Below are 20,046 nucleotides of genomic sequence, written 5' to 3' on the forward strand. Positions count from 1 at the left end.
CTTTAGTTCTTCGCCGTTATATCGCTCTGTTATCCTTGTTTCACAAATATGTTTATAATGCCACACAATCCACACTTCATACCCAGACCGCCTCGAACACGTCTCGTCGATTAAATAACCACTTAAGTTTTGCGCGCATGTACGGTACGACACATGCTTTTAACTTTTCCGCACTCCCTACCGCCATTCGCTTGTGGAACAATCTGCCTGATCACATTGCTTCCGAGTCAGATCAAGAAAAATTTCGTCATCTCCTACACGAGCATTTTTCACAATAGCACTTACAAATCACTTTATCTAGTCTCTTACACTTGGCAATCTGCTTTGAACTTCTTGTGATTTTCTTTTTTCATTGCTACCTCGCTCTTGTGAATTGCTATTTTATGCTGCGTCGTGTGTTCACTTGTATGCCTTGTATATATTATTGCTTTTTTGCGTCTTTTTCCCTGAATATCACTTCACGAATTGTACTCCCTGATATGGTCATTTTTTGTGTTTTTTGTGTTTTTTGCGTTTTTCTTTTTTTTTACTTTCTAGTATTAATGCCTTACGTTAAGTTTTACTCATGTTATTTCCTTAAGTGTACCTTTGTGGCCTTTCATTACTACAGTTGTTCCTGTTTCATGTTTTGCTGCTTACTCTGTAACCCCCCTTACACAATGCCCCTATGGGGCCTGTAAGGTATTTTAAATAAATAAATAAATAGAGAAATGCGCAGAATATAACCAGCCCCTATATGTAGCGTTCATCGATTACGAGAAAGCATTCGACTCACCAGAAACCTCAGTAGTCATGCAGGCATTGCGGAATCAGGGTGTAGAAGAGCGTTATGTGAAAATATTGGAAGATATTTATAACGAGTGCACAGCTACCATAGTTCTCTATAAAGTCAGCAATAAAATTCCAATAAGGAAAGGTGTCCGGCAGAGAGACACGATGTCGCTATGCTATTCACTGCCTGTTTACAGGAGGTTTTCTGGGGCCTGAAAGGGGAGCAGTGGGGATAAGAGGTAATGGAGAATACCTAAGTATTCTTCGATTCGCTGATGACATTGCCTTGCTAAGTCACTCAGGACACGAACTCCGAAGCGTGATCAATGAGTTAAACAGGCACAGCTGAACAGTGGCGCTAAAAATTAACATGTAGAAAACCAAAGTAATATTCAACGGTCTAGAAACAGAAGAGCAGTTCGCAATTGGTGGCGGTTGCGAGGTGCTTGAAGTAGTAAGACAATATGTCTATTTAGGACAGGTAGTGACAGCTGATCCCGATCATGAGAGGGAAATAACTAGAAGAATAAGATTGGGGTGGAGCGCATATGGCACTTTCTCTCAGATCATGAAAGGCAGTTTACCAATATCCGTCAAGAGAGAAGTATACAACAGTTTTATTTAACCGGCACTCATCTATGGAGCAGAAACGCGGAGGCTAACAAAGAGGGTTCAGCTTAAGTTAAGGAAAATGCAGCCAGCTATGGAAAGAAAGATGATAGGTGTAATGTTAAGAGATCGAAAGCAGGCGGAGTGGGTGATAGAACAAACGTGGGTTAATGACATCCTAGTCGAAATCAAGAGGAAGAAGTGGGCTTGGACAGGGCATGTAATGCGAAGGCAAGATAACCGCTGCTCCTTAAGGGTAGCGGAGTGGATTCCAAGAGAAGGCAAGCGTAGCAGGGGGGGGGGGGGGAAGGGGGGGGGGGGCAGAAAATTAGGTGCGCGGATGAAATTAAGAAATTCGCCGGAGTACGGTGGCCGCAACTGCCGAAGGACAGGGTTATTTGGAGAGACATGGGAGAGGCCTTTGCCCTGCAGTGGGCGTAGTCAGGCTGATGATGATGATGATATACCCATTTTGAAAGGTGCGGCAAGTACAACCGTTGGAACTCCACCGCCCACCTGTACAACGTTATTTTCTTTCTTGGTGGCACGACTCTGACTTGGTTTTACAACCACGAGGAAACTCTCACGACCTGGAGCCGATTTCTTGAAGAAATCATGAAGACCTTTGGAGATACTCTTGCGAAGAAGGAACGTGCTGAGCATCAACAATCCCAGAGAGCCCAAATACCTGGTAAAACATGTGCGCGATACATCGAGGAAGTATGAAACTCTCTCGCATTGTAAACCGGCAGATACATGTATAACTTCCTTATTTCACGAGACACCCTTGCTGCGGTTGCAGATGTCATAAAGCAATGCCTTGCATTTGAGGCGCTTAAAACACGCCTCATAGCGCCCAAAATCGGCCGCCTTTCCAATGTGGCAACTCTCGCCAGCATCGACATCCCCGAGACAGAAGACGTCGCTTCTATAGTCAGGAGGATTGTACGCAAGAAGTTGGCTGCTCGTCGGCGATGTACAAATTTTGATCTACCTTGCCAACAGACATCGAGGTCCATGCCATCATGGGAGCAGCGTACGCCATGACTGCATCAAACAACAACGACCCATCCTACAACTCCGGTATTGAGCAGACCCAGCAATCGATGTCGCACCCACATCTCCAGCAGCTTTCATCTCATCCTGATGAAGTGCCTCGTGGTGTGCCTCGTCGCGCGTTTGTCGCCTCTCCTCGGTGTCCAAGGGATCCCGCTGTGAGCTACCAGAACCGCCAGCAACCGATATGTTACGGCTGTGGGTACAGCGGACACATGCCCCGATTTTGCCCGCGTCGCCAATTTTCTCGGCTGCTTGTACAACGCGTACCACGCCTCAGGGCTGCGGCCCCAGTGAGAGAAGCCACCCGCTATCTCCCACAGCCTCCTTATCCTCAACGCGGTGCACGCAATGTCTCCCCTGTCTCTGATCGCAGCATTACTCCGCCGCTGCAGCGACAAGGCCGTTCACCATCTCCCCGTCGCCGCTTCGTTTCGCCACCGCTGGGAAACTAGCTGGTGCAACCGATGGAGGTAAGGCCGCTGGACAGTGAATATTGCGAATACCTCTGCCTATAATCATGCTAAAGAACCACGTGTCAGTGTCTGTAGACAATGTTGAAACGATTTGTTTGGTTTACACTGGTGTACATATGTCATCTATGAGCCTTTCGTTTAAGAACCGCCTTCGACAGAAAGTCATGTTAGTGCGGGACAGAATCGGTACGTTCAGTGGAGTTGGGGGTGAAACTTTAGTTCCGGTTGGCCTGTGCTCATCTGCAGGTGTGCTTGGTGACGAGTGCTCCTGAACAGAATTCGTTGTATTGAGACGTACCACGCATGACGTGATCTTGGGTTTTGACTTTTTGCCCGAGTGAGGTGCAGCACTAGATTTCAGTGCTGGTGAAATTTCTTTGAAGCCAAACACTACCCCCGAATTGGTGGATAACATTTCCTAGTATCATGAAGGAGTTCACTCCCTGATGGAAGGTGTGCTGCTGCCTGCGATGACGGCAACATTTGTGCCTGTGAAATTATCCGAGCATTTCGTGGACACACACTCTATAGTTGTCGAGCCAGGTGTCTCGAACAGGGCGAAAAAAAATTTGGTGACACGCGCCATCGTCGAGGCAGTGGATGGTCGCGCACACCTCTTGGCTGTGAATGTGTCAGAGGAGCCTCTTCGTCGTCCTTCTGGTTTAGCACTCGCAAGATTTGAGAACCATGTGATCCACACCATTGAAACTATTTTTGATTGCAGAGGAGCCGCGACAGGGAAGTCTCAATATTGTGCTGAGCTTGAACGCATGATCAATAAATCGCTCCCGTCTAGTTAACGCCGTACGCTGCAAGAAAACTTGGCGCATCATGCCCAAGTGTTGGACTTGGCCCCCAAGGGAACGGGCAGCCATTACCGAACCTTTCGAATACAGCATGAAATGAACACAGGAAGCGCACCCCCTTTTCACCAGCAACATTACAGAGTCTCCCCGGCAGAGCGCCAGATAATTCAAGAACAGGTGGACGGACTGCTGCAGAAAGGAGTCATCCGCGAATCTTCCAGTCAGTGGGCCGCCCCTGTCGTCCTAGCGCGAAAAAAAGACAATTCTTGGCGATTCTGCGTTGACTACCGTCGTTTAAACGCGCTAACAAAGAAAGACGTATACCCGTTACCTCGCATTGACGACGCAGTTGATTGTCTGTATTCGGCGTCATTTTTCTCCTCGATTGATTTGCGATCTGGTTATTGGCAAATTCCTCTTCATCCATCCGACCGGGAGAAGACAGCCTTCGTAACCCCAGATGGTTTGTACGAATTTAATGTAATGCCATTTGGATTATACAACGCCCCCGCAACGTTCGAGCGATTTATGAACACGATCCTTCGTGGCTTAAAATGGGAAACATGCATGTGTTACCTGGGTGATGTCAACATTTTCGGCAAGACCTTCCAAACGACTCCATATTGTTCTCGAATGCAACGGCACAGCGGGACTCATTTTGAACTGAAAGTGCCATTTTGGGGACAAACTCTAGTTCTTGGCTTCCTCGACACCCATTCTGGGTGACGAGGAAGCCGGATCCGCAGAAGATCGCTGCAGTACGAGATTTCGAAACTCCACGCACCCTGAAAAGCCTTCGAAGCTCCCTTGACTCTCTCTTATTTTCGTCGCTTCACTGCTGGCTTTGCGCAGATTGCCCGCCCCGTCAATTCTCTTCTGCACAAGGATTCGCAGTTTGTGTGGACTCCCGAGTGCGAATCCCCGTTCCATCTGCTAAAATCTTCTCTCACTTCAACACCATTCCTGCGACACTTCGACCATTCTGTTGCGACAGAGATTCACACTGACGCCAGTGGCGTCGGTCTTGGGGCGGTGCTTGTTCAGCTCCACAGTGGGATTGAGCATGTTATCACCTATGCCAGCCGCACGTTAACAAAATTTGAGTGCAACTACACTGTCATCGAACTGGAGTGCCTCGCCGATATCTTCGCTGTGCAGAAGTCCCGACCATACATATATGGATGCCACTTCACTATTGTCACACACCATCATTCTCTATGCTGCCTCATCGGACTTCGCGATCCATCTGGTCGTCTGGCGCGCTGGACATTGCGCCTACAAGAATATAACTTTGCTTTCTCCTACAAAAGTGGGCGCCGGCACAGTGATGCAGACTGCTTGTCACGTCACTCATTGCCGACCTCAGTCAACGATGAAGATGGTTTCGAAGGGTGTTTAGCCTCGTTTGCGCCGACGTTCCCCAGTATGGCGATCTTTAGGCGAGAGCAACGTAGCGACCTCTCGCTGCAGCCCCTTTTAGAAAAGACAGAAGTGCGAGTAGATTCAACGCCATTTATTATCCAAGATGGTATTTTGTTCAAGAAGATATACTCCGTCGATGGTACTGCGCTGCTTTTTATTCGTCCTGAAAAGTCTCCGCGCGCAAGTTTTGCGCGCTATGCACGATGACATCACAACTGGACATTTAGGCTTCTCTCGTACCCTACACCGAATTCACCAGCGTTCTTATTGGCCACAAGTTTGTAAGACCACCAAGCAGTACACTGCATCATGTGAACAATGCCAACGACTTGAGGTATGAACCACCACTCCGGCCGGTCCTTTGCAGCCCGTCAAACTAAAACTACCCACTTCCCCCTTTTGAAAAGATTGTAATTGACCTGCTTGGTCCTTTCCCAAAGTCTTTAGAGGGACGCCGCTTTGTGATTGTATGCGTAGACTATCTCACAAGATACGCGGAGACCGCTGCTCTAGTTACAGCTAAGGCTGATGATGTTTCATCGTTTCTTCTACACTCCGTTATTCTTCGCCATGGCGCACCCCGTGTTATAATAAGTGATCGCGGACGGCAATTTACTGCTGATATTGTGGAAGAAATGCTGCGGCTTTGTGGATCAGACTACCGACACTCCACACCGTACCACCCCGCAGACCAATGGTCTTACCGAATGCACAAACCGCACCTTGACAACTATGTTCTCCCTGTACGTCTCGTCTTACCATCGCAACTGGGTCGCAGTGTTACCATATGTGACGTACGCTTATAACACGGCAAATCATGAGGTCTCCGGGTATTCTCCCTTCTATTTGCTATATGCCGGACTCCCCGAATTTTCCTCGCTATGATCTTCCCGTTTTTCGTTAAAGACAACGCGTCCATTGCCCAGATAATATGCCGTGCCGAAGAAGCCCGTCGTATAGCCCGCGTGCGTACGCTGGCCTCTCAACGCCGCTCGAAAGAATACTACGACCTACATCATCGTGCAGTAACCTCTCCTAGATACTATGTCTGGCTTTGGACGCCAAGCGCAAGAGAGGATAGTATGAGAAGTTTCTGCATAAGTACGATGGCCCCTTGGCTGTGTTGTACCAATTGAATGACGCAAATTACGTCATCGCCAAGGCGACGACGAATAAACGCCGTTCCCGCAAGACACAAGTCGTTCGTGCGGCCCGCTTGAAGCGATGCCTTTGTCGATCTGCCTTTCTCGAGAACGAGAATCGTCTGTCCCCGGGGAAACTGTTACACCGCGTAGCGGATTACTGGGGACCTGGAGGAAGAAGAGGGAGGTGCGCGCAGACTTATCTGGGCTCTGAGCCATTTGCGGCCAGCTTTGCTCCGTCGAGCTTTCACCTGGATTAAAACTATTTCATCCACTACAACATTATTTTTGAATTTACAATTTTTACAGCAGTCTTCTCTTGCCTCACCCGCAGCATCATTGCACTACGAAGGAATTTTGGTGTTTTTTGAGCAAATATACTCACATAGACACTATTCATGAAATTTTTTTCCTATAAACCACAAAAGAATGCCACACAAGTTTTCACTTCAAACAGCTGTGCCAAAAACATCATCGCCCTCTCCTAGTTTTCAGCAGGGAGGAAACATCACCATTCTGTGTCAGTGAGGTCATTTGTATCGAACGCCAGAGTCGATAAATAAATACATAACACCAGTGCTCATGGCAAGTGCGAAATAGCATTTATTGTTGAAAAATGACACTGCCGTCTTAAGGTACCCCTTATCTCAACCATTCGATCCACAACTTCACAGCAATCACACACATTCACTTGCAAAACATGATCGCCCTTATTAAAGCCCAGTGTAGAAAACGCATACCAATCTCCACCAGCAGTATACACACAACACTGGCGGACATCCACGCATAGTGAAACCAGAAGTGAATCAATTACAGAGCGCCTACTCAAAAACATTGTTCGTGTGAATCCTTGCAGAGCTACAAAGTGCAAACACCAACTGGTTTGAAAGCAGTAAGCTAAATATATATATAAGATATGAAATGTGGGTGGCAATAAAGTGATATGGGCTTTCATAAAACCCAATGAAGCCTTCTTGCGAGCATTAGTCATTCTTAAGTTACGAAACCGCACCAAAGCCAACCAGATACAATTAGCGGTGGACATGAGGTTCCAGAAAATGTTTAACTGATAAACAGGCGTTCATTCAGGGGCGTTTCACTTTATCCTGTACAGATTTGACTTTTACGCAGAGTGTTGGTCAAATGTTTAGGGGAATCCCCAAAGCCGTATGGCTGCGCTCGGGTGGATGCCAATGAGTAATTACTCCCTTATTACGCAGAGTGTGTACGCAATTAACAATTTTTGTACATTAGGACAAATTCATGCAGTATTTACTAATTTGGGTGCACACTAGAATAAGCTGCAGGATGGTGAGCGACTATTGAGTAGTTTATGAACTACCTGTGTGAATGTCCTACACCGTACTTTCTGAAAGAACTGGGGCATATGTGGCCTCGTAATGCAAAGCAATACAGCTAAATAAGCATAACTGCAAAAGGTGAAGTGGCCTCTTTCATATCGTGTTAAGGTGAGCTGCGTCACCTGCCTGTCGTTCAAGTCGTGCTGCATAGTTATTGAAGAAATTTTGTGACTTCATTAGGCGCATAGTCCTTAAACCATCTACCGGCTCCCATAGCACTCAGATGATAAACAGACAATGCCATCAGAAGAGCACCCTATGAAAGAGAGCTCGTGTGAAGTGATGCCTGTCTCTCACGTCTCAAGTCCTTGGCTCTATTTCTTGCCATTTTTTGTATGAAACAGATACATTGTTATCTTTCGTAGTTCAATCAACCATGGCTAGGGTGCAGATCGGTTGGATGGAAAGTTGGACTAGTTCGGTTACGTTCATTTGAAAAGAAAAATGCAGCGCGAACAGAGACGACGGTTGAAGAAGATGTGCATACCACGAGCACAAGCGAGACCGTCGTCTCTGTCCGCGCTGTAGAAAGGCGAAAGCCTTTAATGGCTCATACTGTCGTCCGTTAACAAAGCGTGTCACACGCGTTTAACTCGGGAACTAGATAAGATAAAAGAAAGCCAAAGGTTGCTTCAGATAGAGGAGGAAAAATGAACCTAGAAGCCCAGTTTGATGACTGTAGATTAATTAGTTAATTCAGTATAGGCAAAAATGTCGAAATAGCGCGGACGTCGAAATAGCCACGGGAACGGCGTGACGTCACATCCACCGGAAGTTGTCACGGCATAGTGCAAATTGTCACAGAATATTCGGAAAAACGGCGTATTTGTGTCAAATTAGATGGAAAAATTGTAATTAAGCGTAATTAACACTTATTTATTTATTTGTGACGCTGAGTGTGCCGTACGGCATAAAACGGGATGTTAGTGACGAACGGTATAATACGTTACAAAAAGCATGAAGCCCGGTTGTGTGTAAACCATGGTGAACGGGCATGTGATCTTATCTTCTGCCTCATATTTTGGACCGACTGGAACAGGTGCAGGAGAGCAATCATAATTCGGAAAGAACTGAAGGGCAGCTTGCGAAGCGAATTCATCTGGAGAAAGAAGAAGGGCGAGGCGAATACTCTGGGCGTAGTCTTTGACGGATGGCTAGCGTTCCATGGAATGAAATACACGCCACAAGTAGCAGTTGCCGACAGGAGTATTGAGTTGAGAACGCCACTCTGTCCCGCGCTTGTGCAGAAGGCGTTTAGAATACCGACGAACTTTAGAGGTGGCTATATGAAGTTCCATACGTGCATTCTGATCTGACGGATGCTGAGTGACGTATACGTCCAGCTGCTTGCGCCTTGCCCAGAGATTAAGGAGGTGAAAGTCAGGATTTGGTTGGTCTTCGTTGACAGTGAAAAAAATTGTGTTTTGAGTTAAGGCAAGCATGAATGTAGAAAGGGCTGAGGCAGGAGTTATTTAGAGGAGGCGACCATCCGTACCAACGCTGTCCCAGGAAGTGATATGGATCTTGCGGCGAATTTTACGTAATATTCTAGAGACAAAGTCAATTAGGATGGAGGAGTGATCACTGCCCCAGGTGTCTGCTTCGCAAGACCAGTGAGGATTGCCGCGACCCAGCCACCACTTAAGGTCCAGAGTTGATGGCGGAGCACGCGGGCGGGTATAATTAGAGGAGTTGTTCAGATGTGTAAACGACTGGTCGAAAAACGTGTCGTAAATCTGATCTCCACATTTAGAGTTGTTAGTGTATCCCCAGGCTGCATGTGGCCCATTAAAATCTCCTCCAAGTAATATGGGTACACCTGGGTAAGAGCTACGCAGTAAGCCATCCAAAGTTGAATACAGAGGTTTGGGGCCGACCATAAAAAGAGATCAATAATACTGGAGTACTCTGCGGCTTAGTGATAATAGCAATTACTTCTTGACGGATATTTCAGCAACGAAATAGGTCGACGGGAGAATGTGGTGTCGAACAATGAATATATATAGCTGCTTTTCCAGGAGCAAGACCACTGCAGCGGCTGGGTATTGATGGATAGTGATATGCACAATAACCAGACAGAGGAAGGATGGCATTATGTTCCTGTAGAAGGAAAGCCCAGGCAGAGAGTTTGCCTTCTTGAATACGCAGCTTCAATTCAAGGAGCTTATTAGTAAGACCCCGACAGTTCCACTGTATGACATGGGAAGCAGCGCTAGTGGCCACTCGCTTGCAAAACAGATGCAGTCATCTGAGGCAGTTGCTGCAGCAGGATAATCAGGGATGACATTGAATCAAGGCGGAAAGCTGGGCTAGTTGGTGTGCCCTGACCAGGAAAGAAACCATGTATCTTCGAAACAGTTCGCCACTTCTTGATTAGTTTGAGCTCCTTGTAACCCAGTGTGCGCATGTGCCACTGAAGTGTTTTTAAGTACCTGTTTTTTGTAGTAAACCTTCAGTTGATGTTTAGCGCTCGTCCTGTCTCCTTCTCTGTCTTTTTCCTAGTTTTATGCGCCAGTCTTTCAATTAACTATGACATTGAAGTTGTAGTTACAGATTGCTCGGGTTGGTCATATTTTGAGCCTGAACGATTGCGCACATTAGATAAAGGAGGCACTTGGCAAATAAGCGCAACTGGCGGTAGATGCGGCCGTTGCAGTAAGAGAGAGCGACGTCGGCAAAGATGGTCAGGTTGTTGGCGAACGCTGGCGATCGCATCATCGATGGACAGATCTCATCAGGCATAGAGGGGATTATCGGAGGAAATTCATCTTCTTTTTTCCGCTGGGCACGGGAACCTGGCTTTAAAACAAAGGCATAGGAAGAGCGGATACTAGAAGGTGAGGCCAAAGATGCTGGCGGTTTTCCAATATCATCCTCATCTGTGTCTGTCGAGAGAGCAGCAAAACGGTTGGAGATCTTGACTCCAGCCTGAGTAGGCGCAGCCGCCGGATGACGTTTCTTTCGAGGACATTTAGAATAATTGATGTCGTGGTCGTTTGTTTTACAAAAAGGACACGTGAATGAGGGAAGACCATCTGCTTTTGGTTTGGGCAGAGTGTCTTGCGATGCAGGGCACAACTTTTTGATGTGACGTTGACGCAGGCACCGATAGCAGAAGAGTGGTGCACGACAGAAAGGCTTCGGATGAACGATTCGTCAATTGTAGAATAACGGGTGGGAAGTTCTAATTACCCCACAAGCAGGAGAACAATTGTGCCTCGGTTGCCTAGTCGGCGGGTATTAAAGGGACCCTGAAAAGAATTCTTCAATCATATTATATTGCAACAACTCTGTAGAGGTGGTCTCTGCGAGTATTTTAGTCCGATTCAGAAAGCTGCGCGTGGAACCAATAATTTACAAACAATTTTTAAAACTTGCCGCTCACAGCCAATTAGGGCGCCACCTCACCGCGCGTTTTTAGCCGCCCCTACCATGTGACGTAAACTGGGCAGCCATGGCCATCGACCGGGCTACCCTTATCATTGGCTCTGCCTAATGACGTCACGCGCAATTTTTGCAATAAGTCATTTGAAACTGAGCACTGATGCTCCTTGAAATACTATTTTAGTGATTGCTTATTATTTTTTAAAACACACTATACAGAGGTAAGGATCCAGCGCATTTCTTGAAAGTAATGTAGTACTTCCGGTGGAGAAGGAAGTCCGTCTGCTCACAAAAGCTCGTGTTCTTGTCAAATCTTTGCGCCCGCCTTTGCGAGTTTCCTAGCTGCGCCGACGAGTCGCTGCTCTCATCGCTGTCGTCAGACTGTGGGTCTCGGTATGGCGTGTACTGATAAGGCTCGAAGCCCATCTCAGCGGTGGCTGCACGCAGCCGCGCTTCGAGCTCGGGATCCATGCCGTCCGAGCAGCAAGCAGGGGACACATGTGCGAAAACTCGGCCGGCGCGCCGCACCGATCGTTGCTTGCGAACTGCCGCCCCACAGCAAGCAGGGACACACGGAGCGGTAAGCATCGCTGCACCGCTCTACGCAAGCTCCGCCCACAAAAGGTGTCGCACTTCGCCACCGTGCAGCAATGCCTGAGCGCTGCTTGGGATGGTGTACAAATATCACAAGAAAAGACAAGATCGCCTTGCTATCAGAAAGACTGCCAGCTATACACGAGCAGCGACAAAGCATGCCTGCTTATGTTGCGAGCTTTCTGCAACGGCACCGCTCTCCGAGCTCAGCTGCTGCCTGGCTGCCGTGGTCGTCGCTAGGCCTATAGGTCGTTTCGCGTCGAAGCCGCAGCGGTCGGCGCTTCGGAAGTCGCCTGCGCTATAGTAAAAGGCCTACTCTACACATCGCTTTACTGTGAGCAGCATCATCTCACAATAAAATAATAGTATGGTCGATTTCCGTGGCGTTTTCAGCAGCGGAGCTAGCGGGCGCCAGGCGAGCCGGACCCCAACGTCGGGCCAGCGGCAGCTGCGAGGCGGTTGTGGCAAGAAGTTTGCTCGTATCACAGTCGTTACTTCTACCTGCAACTCGGTATTGGTCAGTGATCCTCAAAAATAACACATTTTTCACATTTCTGATCTCAAGGTTTATTATTTACGCCAACAACACTCTTTAGCTCACTTTTTAGGACGCCGGCAGACGTGATCCAGGCTGGTCGGCCGGCCGGCATGCTCGGCGTACTTGACGTTCGCACAAGGAAATACAAAACAGCCATTCTACCAGAGATGATGCTTCCTAGATTCGAGCAACGACAACATGCCTGTTCAAAAGTGGATCTTTCGGCAATGACACCGCCTGCGGCGACGCCGGGCGACGAACTGCGCACAGGTCCCAGGCTGCCCTAGTCGTCGCAAGGCCTGACTGGTTTCGCATCGAAGCCGCGGCTGACGGCGGGCGCTTCGGAAGTCGCCTGCGCTATAACAAAAGGCCAACTCTTCACATCGCTTTACTGCGAACTCGTCCCATAATAGAAGATATATTCGATTTCCACGACGCCTTCAGCAACGGAGCTAGCAGGCGGCAGGCGAAGCGCACCAAGTAGCAGCAGCACCAAAGCGGCTATGGGATGAAATTTGCTTGTATCGCATTTATCACTTTTACGAGCAACTCGGTATTGGCCAACAATCGTCAGAAATGATGCATTTTTGGCATGCATCTAGGGCCTTCTATGAACGTGAACAAACAATACTAGCGCGTTTTTGAGTCCCCGGAGGCCGGCATCAGGGCTGGCAAGCCGTCCTGGCGTGGCTTGACCCCGAGCGCCCTGAGGAGCGCGCTATACGTCATCACGACTCTGCCGCTCTCCGCGCTCGCTTTGGCTCCCGCCTCCCGTCGCTGCGTTTGCCGCGCGCGGCTCGTCGTTGACATCTAGCAAGTTGGACGCAGGCGACGAGCTGCGATCGGACGTTGCGACGCCGTTCGCAACAGCGCGCCGCAGTGGCCGCATTTGTTTTTCCAGTCCCGGACTACTTGCTGGCAGGCCTCGGCTTCCGCTCGGAAAGGAAAAGCGTCATGGTCACATGACCTACTTGCCATAGGCTGCTTTCGAACTCGGCGCCAGATCCGGGCTCCCCCTCAGTTACCGTACAAGGACGCTGTCATCTGCTAGCAGACGATGCAAGCCACGGCCACTACGACGCCGAAGCAACGCCGAAGCAACGCCGAAGCAACGCCGTGCGCTCGATCATGATACTGAGTCGATTTAAAGACTGTACTGTCAGCTTAGCGTAGGTGCATTACAGAACTCAGCTTCGGAGGTATGCTCGCCGCTACTGCTTGCGGCGAAGTTCACACAAAGTAGCCCAACTCGTTGCGGAAAGGCGGATAGACGAAAGCCTCCGCAAAAATGTTGACAACAACCTCTATAGCTGCTCCAGTATACGAGTGGTTCACCTGCGATGCTTTCAGGTAAGCGTACAGACAGCATGTGGCAAAACAAGCGAACAAGAACCTCTTGACGACACGAGCAAACAATACGCTGTCGCAGCTCCGAACGCGCGTCCGTGTGCGGTGGATTTCAAGAAAATAAACGAAGATGCAAGAACAAAAAGTCTTGCGATGGCTCATAGAGGAGCTACGGAGCTCATGTGAAGGTTTAACGCATGATATCGACCTCCAGGAACACGAAAAGCACTCAAAATGCACACGGAGTCTAACTTAATATGGCTGCCAGCGCGGCGCGCAGCTATCGTCTGCTGCCTCTCAGCAGCCCCAAGCAGCCCGCGGACTGCCATAGGCTAGAAACGAACGCGTTGCTATGGCGATGCAAGCAGGTGGGCGGAGCTTTCGGGCTGCCCGAGAAAAACAAATACCGGACTCGAGTCCGCAAGTAGTCCCGGACAGTCCGGGACTGAAAGACAAATGCGCCCAGTGAATCGCACTCGCTTTTGGCACATGTGTCTGCGACCACCGGAAGTAAACAAGCCGAGCGCCATTGCTTGACGTATGCATGGGCGGAGCATCGCCCTGTCTTTTTTTTTTTTGGAGCGAGCCTCGCGTGTATGAGTTGAGGGTAGCAGGTGGGGGAGAGGATGAACATCATTTTTAATAGGCGATATCTTCGGTGTTGATGAAGTTCGCTTAACAATTTTGACGGTGCGGTGACAAGTGATGGAATACCGATCTTTCGTGCGCTTTTGCTAACCTTGGCAAAACGCTTTTCAAGGTCCCTTTAAGCACTGAGTAGGTGTCGAAGTAGAGATCCGACATCACTTCTTTCGGAGGCGCAAGAGGTTCCAGGTCATAAATGACACATCTTTGCAAGCCGGGTCCAGGTGCTAGATAGGCCTGCACAGGTACATAATGTGACTCGATGATATATAATTTGTCAATATGAGAGATCTTTTCAGCATTGGCAAGTGACGATAATTGGACAGTAATGGAGTTGGAGGGACGATGGTAAATAAAACTGCGGTACCCTGAGATGCCCACTGCCCGGTTAATGAGCTGCTGCACCGATCTTGAGGAGACTGACGTTAGGTCATATACTCACAATTCGCATATAATCACAAGTCGCATCGCATCTCGATCATAACTCTTTCTTTTTCACTAAACAGCATGGTTTCCGCTCCGATCTCTCCTGCGAAACTCAGCTTTTTGAATTGACTACTGATCTTCACTTAAATCTGGACTCTTCATTCTAAACTCACATAATTTTTTTAGACTTTTCTAAGGCTTTCGATCACGTACCCCACCATCGCCTCATGTCTAAACTTTCCGGTCTTTCCATTGACCCTCTAATTTTAGCATGGATACACTGTTTTCTAATAGATCGTTCTAAGTACACGGTAATAGACAATCATTGTTCAGGTCCTACTAAAGTTCTGTCTGGTGTACCACAAGGGTCGGTCCTTGGCCCTCTTCTTTTTCTCATCTTCATTAACGATCTTCCCTCTGGTATCTCTTCCACAATTCGCCTCTTTGTAGATGGTTGCATTCTTTATCGCCGCATTGCTGCTAACAGGGGCAAATTATTACTCCAGAACGACTTGAACATAATTGAACGATGGTGCTCTGAGTGTCTTATGTAGCTAAACATCTCAAAATGCCAATACATGCTAGTATCACGCAAACATTCCAGCCTCACTTACGCTTATTCATTGCTTTCAAACATATTAGCAAACGTGCAATCCTACCGATACCTCGGAGTCACCATTTCCAGCAATTTAACCTGATCCGAACACATCTTGAAATTAGCAGCCAGTTCATCCAAATCACTCGGCTTCATCAGACGATGGTTATACTTGACCAAATATATACTTATACTTGGCTCCTCCTTCCGTCCGTAAATTAGCATATGAAACCTTCATCCGTAGTAAACTTGAATATGCATCTTCTATATGAAACCCCCATCAAGCGTACTTAATTAACACCCTAGAAGCTATTCAAACCCGCGCAGCACGTTACATCACCTCAAATTATGATAGATACTACAGCATCACCAGGATTAAATGAACACTTACACTTCTACCACTCGAGAACCGTCGAAAAATCTCACGGCTCTGCCTTTTTCATAAATTGTATTACAACTTTCCTTACCTCCGCGACTCATTACTCCTACCTCCCATCAGAACATCGCGTCGCCTCTTTAATTACCTGAGAGTTCAGCGTTTACATGGTTCTACAATAGCCTTCAATAAATGATTCCTACCTGCAGCAATAGAAAATTGGAACCAGTTGCCAGGCCACATTGCAAACAAGCGTGACGCTACTAAATTTAGAGATGAACTAATCGAACATTACAGCAAATGAAAAATCAACCTGATGCTTCGATTTTCACCATTTATTTTTCTTGTTACTATTCCCTCCTTTAGCCTATCCGCAACCATGTATTGATTACAACTGCATCTTAACATTTCAGAGTGTATTCTAGTTTTTGTTTTTTTATTTCTTTTTTTGCATTGCATTGTGTTGTATTTTACTGTATTAACATTGTTATTCTCTTTACTTTGTATTTCAACTGTTTCCCCCCCTTCTGTAATGCCCGAAAAGGGCCTTTAAGGGTACTATGGATGAATGAATGAATGAAAGGTAGGCTTAATATGCACTCGGAAAGAGCGACTAAGTTAGGAAGTGAATATTTCGATGGCGTCATCTTTGAAGGGGTATGATCGGTTGGAGTGACCTTTTCCTTTTTCGCAGCCGGATAAAAGCTGGCATCAAACAGTCCGCGCAGGAGTGGGCAGGAGTGGTGTAGGGGTAGGCACAGGAGTAGGTAAGGCGGTAGGGGTTAACGATGATTCGTCCCCTGCAAGTGAAGACGGCGACTTGAGTAGCGATGAAATATCGGGTGCAGGAGGATCTGAACTGCTGAGGATACATTCTTGAGGTGGAAGGGTAGGCGAAACAGCAGACGCATTGATAGCAGGATGTGACCTTTCCATGTCATAATTACTGTTCATGTCCGTTGGCCAGGCTGAGGTAGGCCTGCGCGCCTCACAAAACGAACGTCGTCATTGTGAAGGCAGTGTCGGAGGGTCCGTCCCGAGATCTTGTGGTGTTCTTGGGATCTTCAGGCGGCGTTAAGAGGTGACACTACGGCCGGCAAGGTAAACACACAGAAGTAGCCAAAGCGGAAGTAGGCAATCGGTACAGACAGGGCGACAGGCCAATTTGGTCTCCATCCTCTTCCCGTCATTAACACTTAAGATCCCCAAAAGATGTATACTTTGGGTATCGATGTAGCCACGGGAACGGTGTGACGTCACATCCACCGGAAGTCGTCGCGGCATAGTGTCCTCGGCTTTCGGCTCTCAACGCTTTAGTTCCCAAAGTGTCCTCGCAATTTTTGTCTTTTAAAATGAATGCAGATCTGTTTTCTTCTCAGCATTCGAATGAGGAATGGATACTTGTATTACGGGAATCTTGCTTAAAGAGCATTTACATGGACTACAGATGTAAAAGCAATACTTGCAGTGAAGGGGCCCTTTTGATATCTGAGCCACTGTAGAGAATGTTTCGGGCCACAGACTCCCTTTGTCTCTTTCCACTCTCTGTGTGCTATATATTTCACACGCACACCTCAGGATGCCTTCCAGCCTTCAGCTTGATGCACCTCTAGTGAAGTAGTTGGGCATGGACGACAGGCCTTGCACTTCCAAAAAAACAGCCATCAGATTAGTGAATAATGTTACCTGTAAATGAAGGAGCTCTAGCGTTTGCAGAAATTGCACGAAAATAAAATTATGCATGAAGAAATTCTCGGAAAAGAATCCAGGTGTGTAACCTGTCTGTTTTGATGGCCAATAAAATGTAAAAGGGTATACAAATACAATAGCTGTACAGAAGGGTTGGCAAGCGAAATCGGTGAAAAATCATTTGTTTAATTTCATCACCAAGAATATGTGCAGTTTCAGAAAGGTAAAACAACAGACTATGCCACCGTAGGTCCTCGATGAAAACAGTCGACTTCTGCTTCTCTAAGCTTCTGTAGGGATGCGTTTCGACGTATGTCGTTCAAGTCTTATCTGAGCCCCTGTTTACTGGTGGGCTTCTGAGCAGAATGAAGGCGTAAAAGAGAGCTCCTGCGGTCCTCGCTCGGGAACGATTTTATGGTGTCCGATGGCTGTGATGGCAACACAAACAAAAAAAAGGCTGAGCAGCACGCAGACTTTAGACGATTAGTCACGATTTAGTCACGACACCGAGAGAGGCAACCGACACGATCGATCACGCAAGAATTTTGTCGCACTACTTCGGCGGAAATGCACTGTGAACGCTCTATCCATGAACAATGCCGAATCTCTTCGAAAGCATATTTATCTTTCTGTGATCGCACTGCCCACATTCACATCCTGACTGGTTTTGCTGCCCCTTCTGGACACAAATTATTGCATGTTCTCAAACACAACATGCCGTAGACTCGACGTGCGCACTGCTGATTGCTTTCAAGAAGTTAGCGGCAAAAAACGCGACACAAAAAAAATTGCGAGGACACTTTGGCAATTTAAGTGTTCAGAGGCGAAAGCCGAGGACACTCCGGTGGATGTGATGTCACACTGCTCCCGTGGCGCTATCGATACCCAAATTATACATCTTTCGGGGATCTTAAGTGTTAATTACGCTTAATTACACGTTTTTCCATCTAATTGTACACAAATCCGACGGTTTCCCGACCGTTCTGTGACAATTTTCACTATGCCGTGACGACATTTCGGTGGATGTGACGTCACACTGTTCGCGTGGCTATATCGACGTCCGCGCTATTTGGATGCAATTTCGATATTTTTGCCGATAATTAAGTAATTAATATACAGTCATCAAACCTGGCTTCTAGGTTCATTTTTTCTCCTCTATCTTAAGCAACCATTGGTTTCCTTTTATCCTTTTTAGTTCCCGAGTTAAAAGCGCGTGACACGCTTTGTTAACGGACGACAGTATGATCCATTACAGGCTTTCGCATGAAAAGCGCGACGAACGGAGTCACCTCTGGCGAGCGCGGCGCTGCTTTCCCGCAAAGCGGTGGCAAAGTCGCCAAGGTACTTACCTGTAGTAATGGATAAGCACGGTGCCAACACGTTCCGGTTTGTCACTGACATCGGCGGCACAGAAACATCTCGGCTTCTGCCCGGTAGATTCCGTAAAGACATACACCCGTTATCGCGATTTTGCGAGGATCGACAGCCACGACCTCTCCGCAAATTCTGTCTGATAGTCTCTGGTGGCCTTGGAGAATGTCAAAGCTAAGTGTTCAGCGTCAAAGAAGCGATTAGCCGCCACAAAATAGCGTGAATTTCGGCACAAGCAAGGAACGCCTATACATCCATAAGCGACGAACTATGCGTGGACCTCTACTAATGCCATGTTCTCAGACTTCGCAGCGCCCCCTGAAGCTTAGTTTGCTCGCCAATAGCAGCAGGCCTCAGGCAGTACACAAAATGTTCACATAAAATTAGGGAACTAGGCGTATAACGGACAACCCGCACATAAACTAGCCCAGAGCAGTCACATACAAGTGGATTCAGGATTGTTTCTCTTTTGTTTTCCTACTACCTACCCCAAAATTAGCCATCAACATTAAATGGCTTGGATTCCGGCATTTTTCTTGCGTGTGCTTTATGCATGCGATGACATTTGCCAACATGTACAAATTGCCTCAATGAATCTGCATGAAACCAACTCAAGCCCTCGCTCTTCTGGCCACCTGTAGCAGGTCTAACAAAACCAAAAGGTCAGCTCGAGCAAACAACACAATTTGTGGAACAAATTTTAGTAAAAATAGAGAACCTATAGAAAACCATAAAGATAAACAATGAAATTGCTAGCTAGGCTTGCGATACCCTGAACGCCTCTGTTAAGCAGTCTGTGCATGAATAGAAAAATACTAAGAGAAGCAACAGTACGAGCTGAGCATGGTGCATTCACTTACTAAAATCAAGAAGCTCTGCCAACCAGAAGGTCCCCTAGAAAAAACTCAAACCACCTACACATATTGATTGAAACGGTAAATGAGAATAATGATGATTGTCCTTTTCAAAAGTACTTACCAAGAATCTAAGGTGTTGCAAATGAAATATAAAAAGAACCCTTCGTTTTCGGTTGAAACTTGATTTTACCCGATTCTTGCACTCTTAACCCATTTCTTAAAAATTGAGTAGAACCCGGTTTCTCCCCGAAAACTCCCTTTCTAAAGGACACAACCGCCAGAGGGGCTTTATGTCTTACGTATGTGTATGAAAGGGCAAGGAGAATGTAAGTTTTCTTGAAGAAAGCTGAAGACGAAAATAAAGTATATCCGGTCCTAATTCTAGAGAAGTGCTCGTTCACTTGGGAGCTTTAACCTCTTTGAAAACTGATTGTTCATGGCGGGGCTTAGTTTGAGGATATATTCGAACAGTATCATCTAGAAGTGAGAGGGTAGAACAGGGGTAGTGAGGAAGCATTTATTCGGCATCATGCATCTGGCGCTATCCACGTTAATGACGTCCTGATGCAGAGATCTTGCTA

The sequence above is a fragment of the Amblyomma mixtum genome, chromosome 3 (genome assembly GCF_055824585.1).
Source record: "Amblyomma mixtum isolate Tamu chromosome 3, ASM5582458v1, whole genome shotgun sequence".
Taxonomy (NCBI): domain Eukaryota; kingdom Metazoa; phylum Arthropoda; class Arachnida; order Ixodida; family Ixodidae; genus Amblyomma; species Amblyomma mixtum.